We start from the raw sequence: 5,859 nt of genomic DNA on the forward strand, positions 1-5,859 counted from the left end.
CTTTGAGTTTGGCTTTAACTTGTTTAAAACTAAGTGAATAAACATTGATTGGCCTGAATAGCTGCGTCTCTATTTCTGTCACAGATGACCTTATTGCCGATGGATGATCTTCCAAAACCGTGCTCTTTTGTAAGTTCAGAACCAAATCAACAACAGTATTCTTGCATGTAACAAAAGTACCCAACAAGTTCTTGCCTTTTCTTTTTCCCAGTGATAATGGAGGAAAGGTATGTGGAAGAGATGGGTTGTCTGCCCTTCTAGAGGAACTCAAAAAAACTTTCAAAAATGAATAACCATCACCAATTGCATGATGGAACTTAAAAATAAGAGATCCAGCTCCATGGAAAGTTGGATATTTAATTAAATGAACTTCCCATAAAGGTTTATTTTCTGAAAATCTTTCACTACTTAACTCTGATCAGTATTCGTCGTTACCTTCTCTATCTAAACCCGAAGGAAACGTGGGAACAATAAGATGATCTTCTAGTTGAACATCAACTGTCTTCCACCTTTTAACACCTTTCTTATCATTTAGAATAATCGAAGAAAAACGTGTAGTTGTAGGTAGAACTATATCGCGAAAAAAATCAATAGTTTCTGATTCAGTCATGGGAGTTTCGAGCTCGAAAACTACCAATATGACTAAAGTTATTTGGAAACTGCTAAGAATTATGCTCGAAAACTGGAGAGCATAATTCTTTTCCTAATTATTTTCGTCTTATATATAGCACATGTAGAAAAGTGTTATCCCATGCTCGGATCCTATATCATGGTCCAACGTGGATAAAATGTACTGTCATAACTAAAAATATATTGTCTAGATCCTTATTAATTACTCGAGTTTGATGTTGGTAAAATATTCAAGCTTAGCGCTGCACGACCTCCACATCACTATTTGTTTCGGATCAAATGTCTTCAAGCTTATTAAAACGTGATAGTTGAGCCATTAATGGAGAATGCAATGTACAATTAACCACATTTGAGATCGCTTATATCAAAATGAGTAGTCCATTCATGACATACTAAATTTGGTATTTATTTTCCAACCGTCTCAACTTCTCTTGGTAGCTGATGGGTCAATAAATGTTGACCCATCTCCCCCATTTATTTATGACGACCATATAACCTGTCGTCTTTAGAAAAACAAGAGCAAGATAGAAAAAAGAGAAAATGAGAATAAGAACCGCTAGAAGGAGGGCTTGAACCTCCGACCTTGTGGTTAACAGCCACACGCTCTAACCAACTGAGCTATTCCAGCTTCATTCTACTTGTTATTATTTATCTCCACTTCTCTATTGCTTGGTCCTCCTTTGAGATAGCAAACTGCTTGGCCCATTCTGTGATCTCATGTCCAATGTTTGACAAAACGTTTAACCATATGCTCTCACTTGTCTCCCATTCTCTTTATCGTGCCGAAATTTCTATCTTATGTTTCCGGTGCGATCTTTGTAGATATGATAAGAGTTGTACTTTGGGTCGACTCATTGTACAATATAGAGATCCGCATGTTATATAACTCAATTAACTTAGGTTTCAATATATTTTCAGACGATCTTGATGATAATCAACAGTGTCTTTGTCAAAATAGTTCAAGTACTTTCGAGAAAAGCCCAACACTGTGGCCTTTCATATATTCAAAACCGAATCAACGATAGTGTGCTTACATTCAAAGGAAAATCCCAACCAATTCTTGCACGATATTCCTGCGCTTTGTCTAAACGATAAGCGAGGAAAAGTTAGAAAAAGAGAAGGGTTATCCGCCCTTTCTAATGCATTAAAAACACTCGTAAATGAATATCTGTCGCCCATTGCATGACTTAACTTGAAAAATTAGGTATCTAACACCATAAACAGTGGCGGACCCAAAAAGTTTCTTTGTGGAGGCACTTTTAGTTAATAATAAGTTGTAAATCTTCAAAAATCTTGATTTGACGTCTGAGCGAGTGATTTCTATACATTACTAATACATTCTAAGCCAACTAAACTACAATTGACTTACAAATTGTGTTAACAGTATATCCAATACAAATAAGTAGTAGTATATGCATCCGAATTATATAGAGAAGTTAAGGAAATAGAGAGGATACACTCATTTTAGAAAAATAGTTAGAAAACAACACCACACACACATATACAGATATATATATATAAGAAAATGAAATATAGATGAGGCATAAGGATGGCATGAAGAAAAATAACTTTAACAACGGGTAGGGTAGTTCAACAAAAAAAAAAACAACGGGTAGGGAGTCAACAATGAATTTACCAAGAAAAAAGACTAAAAGATGATTGATCTGTACATAGAAGGTCAAAATGGAGTAATACAGGGCTAATAGGATATCTAATAAAAAAACTAGGGGCCTTATACGAATTTACCATGAAATAACAAAAAAAAAAGGTTGTGGCACTCAAACATGAGACCTCTTCATGAAAGACCACAACACCATCCATTCTTTGACGTTAATCCGAATGCGTTTGGCATTTCTACAGTACTATCATTTCCTCTGTTTGTACTATCATTTCCTCTGTTGGAAAATGTAATTAACCTTAGACCGGTGGAGGCACGTGCCCCCACAGGTACAAACGTGGTCCGCCCCTGACCATGAATAGTTCGATATTGATTAAATGAAATTTCCACAATGGCTTGTTGTATGAGAATCTCTAACTACCTATCTTGGACTTCTCAACAAAAAAAAACTGCCTATCTTAGAACAAGTATTTATATATCAAGTATTCGTCACGACATTCTATCTAAACCCGAAAGAAACACAGGGACGATTAGATGGTCTCGGAGTTGAACATCATTGCCTTTCTTATCAGTCACGATGGTCAAAGAAAATGATTTGTTGTAGGTAGAAATAAATCTCAAAGAAAATTAGTCGTTCCGATTCAGTTACGAAGTTTCAAACTCAAAAATTGACAAGATGATTTAAGTCACTGGAACTATTGAGAGACAGGGAGATAATAGGGTCCCATAGTCCCATGTGAGCATAATTCTAGGTCTAATTCTTCTTGTTTATCATGTTCCTCTTTCAAGTTGTATTGAAAATTGGACTCCATTTTTTCATTTTACTCCTTTATTTTTATCGCCAACCTCGAGTTTAAATATTTGAAGATGGTGATGCAACTTAATGGTTGCGCTTGTTGATTCACCCGAAAAGGTTGCACACCCAAGCGGAGGTATCGAGTAGTAATCCGGCAAAACCGAGATCGATCCAAGGATAGGAAGGTAGTTTGGATATCAAAAGGGTCTCGTTCGGCGGTCTAGGTATCACTAACTAACTTAGACTAAAAAGGAAAAGAATAAAGGTAAATGGGGGGTTTTGATTGAGTAAGCAATAAAGAAAACAAATAAAACTAATTAAACGATAAAAGTAAACGGGCGAGAGAGATTCGAGAAAAGAGTCGAAGGAAACAAGAGTCGGGAGGCAACAAGAATCGGGAGACAAATAAGTGAGCGAGGTGTCGAAGCCCGGGAATCCATAATGATAAACCTACAACTATATGTAGTCCGATCTAATATTTCAAAGTATAATCGATGTTCGACTCCTAAAGTAGATGTCTCTAAGCACTACGTATATCCGGGGATCATACTTAGTGAAACAAACATTCTAATCGGTTAAACTCGACTCGTTGGAAGCGTTGCCTAGTCGCCTAACTATGTGAAATGCATGACAAGACACATGAAAATATGACTTAGACTACGATCGATATCGAATACTTCGTTTCGTCTATTAACTATTCGAAATGCTTGACAAGACACATGAACATACGATCGAAACGATAATCAAATCAAATGAACATCAATTGATAATCAAAACATCAAATCATATAAAACATAATCACAAATTCATCACATTTCATCTCATACAATCGGCACACTAAAGTTAGCTAAACATGATGATTGAATAATAAATGGAAAGAAAATGATGAGACAATCCCCCTTTCTCAATGTAGTTTGAGACTAAGATCGTCGGGAAATATAAGTCTTTAGTTGCAGCCAATCTCCCCTTAGCAAATTTCGGGTTCCCCATAGCGACCACCATCATCTTCTCCATTTAGAACTCAACCTCCATTAAAGCTAAACCCTAGCTTTCTCTCTCTACAATTTCTAGCCTAAAACCAAATCAAACCACATGGGTAGCTAGCTAAGGACATGGGGAGTAAAAGCCCTAAGGTTTCCGGCAAAGAAAGTGGCGGAAACCATAGAAAAATTCGCCAAAACAAGTTCCGACCAAGAACCAAGAGCCGGCCCAATAGCCACTATGCGTGTTGCGGGTGCTCTGGTCCCTGCTGCAGGTCGCGTCTGCAGCCGCGTGAAACTTCCTGTGGACGCGTCCTTGCAGTGCGTGCTCCGGTAGCTGCTGCTCCTGGTCCGTCCGAGCTGCAGAAGCTCTGTGCATAGCACGTCCCGTGCTCCTACGGTGGTTGCTCACGTTCCGGCCTTAGCAGCTGCTGCTGCTGGAAGCTTCCGTCGGAGCTCGGGAAGCTTCCCGAGTAGCAGCTCGGCTGCTCCCGCCACCTCGTGTGCCGGCCTAGCTTGGTCGGCCTCCTCCTTCTTTTTTCTTTTTCCCTCTCTTTCAAACCCTAAAACTCAAGAACAAGAAAACTTTAGCCTCTAGCCTCCTTTCTTTCTCTTGCTTGGTGAAGAAGATGATGAATAGTAGATAAGATGACCCCTCTCTAACTTGATTCAAACCCTAGACTTAGTCAAAGTTTGACTAAGTCTTAAGACCATTTCAACTTGGACCATAAAGAGGTGCCTCTAAAATCTCTACCCCTTTCTTTCTTCTTCTTTTTCTTTGTGGGCTTTTGGCCTGTCTTTGGGCTTGACTTTGTTTTCCAATTAGAAACAAAGGAAAGTGCCTTCAAGAACAGACCTTGGCTTCTTTCTTTCATATCTTCCCCGTCCGAATTCCAAATTGACTTCCATTTTCACCGTCGGACTCGTCATTGCCTCCACTTGTCATTTGATTTGCTTGAAATCTTTTTCTCTTGTTTTGGGCGCATGATAGTGATAATTTGCTCCATTTATTCCTAATCAAACGTCAAATTCCAAATAAAGTACCTAACAATAAAAACACATAAATTATTAGTTATAATACTCGAAACGAACTAATTGGACTAAGTTAGGCTCTCCAAATGTGACATTTTCATGTCACATCAAGATCCCCAAACTTAAACTTTGCTAGTCCTCGAGCAAACAAAACAAAATAAAAGCCTAACTCACTTTCGGAGACATCCCGGTTGGATTTAGCGTATGCAACAGGCCTTTAAACCCTTAGGTTACCCCTAAAGGACGAGTTTTATCTCATGAGGGTTTCCAGTGAATACACCCACAAATTTCTAGATTTCCAAGAGACATAAGAGTTCAACTATCGATGCAAATAAGGTGATGATCAACGAGTGAGAGACTTAAGTATGTCAAACATATGAGTCAAACCAATAAACACAAAAGCATGATAAGAGTCTCCTCACTAATAGTTTTATACTTAAATGCAAGTGTCCCATCATCATTAGTATCATCCAAGGCTAAAGTAACAAAACCTTGTTTCATATCATAGCACATTTCGCCTCGACTTTAGCCTCACGGTCATACGCTCTTAAACATGAAATCACTCAAGATCGAATCGTAATGGTTCACTCTCATGTGTGAGCATGGAATAAAGTAAACTCAACACATACAAAATTGAATGAGGATAACAAGTTATAAAACGAAATGATCTCTTTGAAATGAAATTAACCACTAACGGAATGGGGAAGCTCACTCTTCTCACCCACTCTACCCTCTAATAGTGCCTCCTAAAGGTAAACGGATACAAGTGTTGGAATGGAAGATGATGAAATCCCGAGAATATC

General features: G+C 38.2%; 1 non-coding gene across 1 annotated transcript; it reads right to left on the minus strand.

Moving 5' to 3' along the window:
• Positions 1-1,184: 1,184 nt before the first annotated feature.
• TRNAN-GUU (transfer RNA asparagine (anticodon GUU)) lies at positions 1,185-1,258 on the minus strand. Its single transcript has one exon. It is a non-coding gene; the product is annotated as a tRNA-Asn (tRNA).
• Positions 1,259-5,859: the final 4,601 nt, after the last annotated feature.

This window comes from Eschscholzia californica, unplaced genomic scaffold (assembly GCF_041429995.1).
Source record: "Eschscholzia californica isolate CP2 unplaced genomic scaffold, dmEscCali1.0.p SCAF_1, whole genome shotgun sequence".
Taxonomy (NCBI): domain Eukaryota; kingdom Viridiplantae; phylum Streptophyta; class Magnoliopsida; order Ranunculales; family Papaveraceae; genus Eschscholzia; species Eschscholzia californica.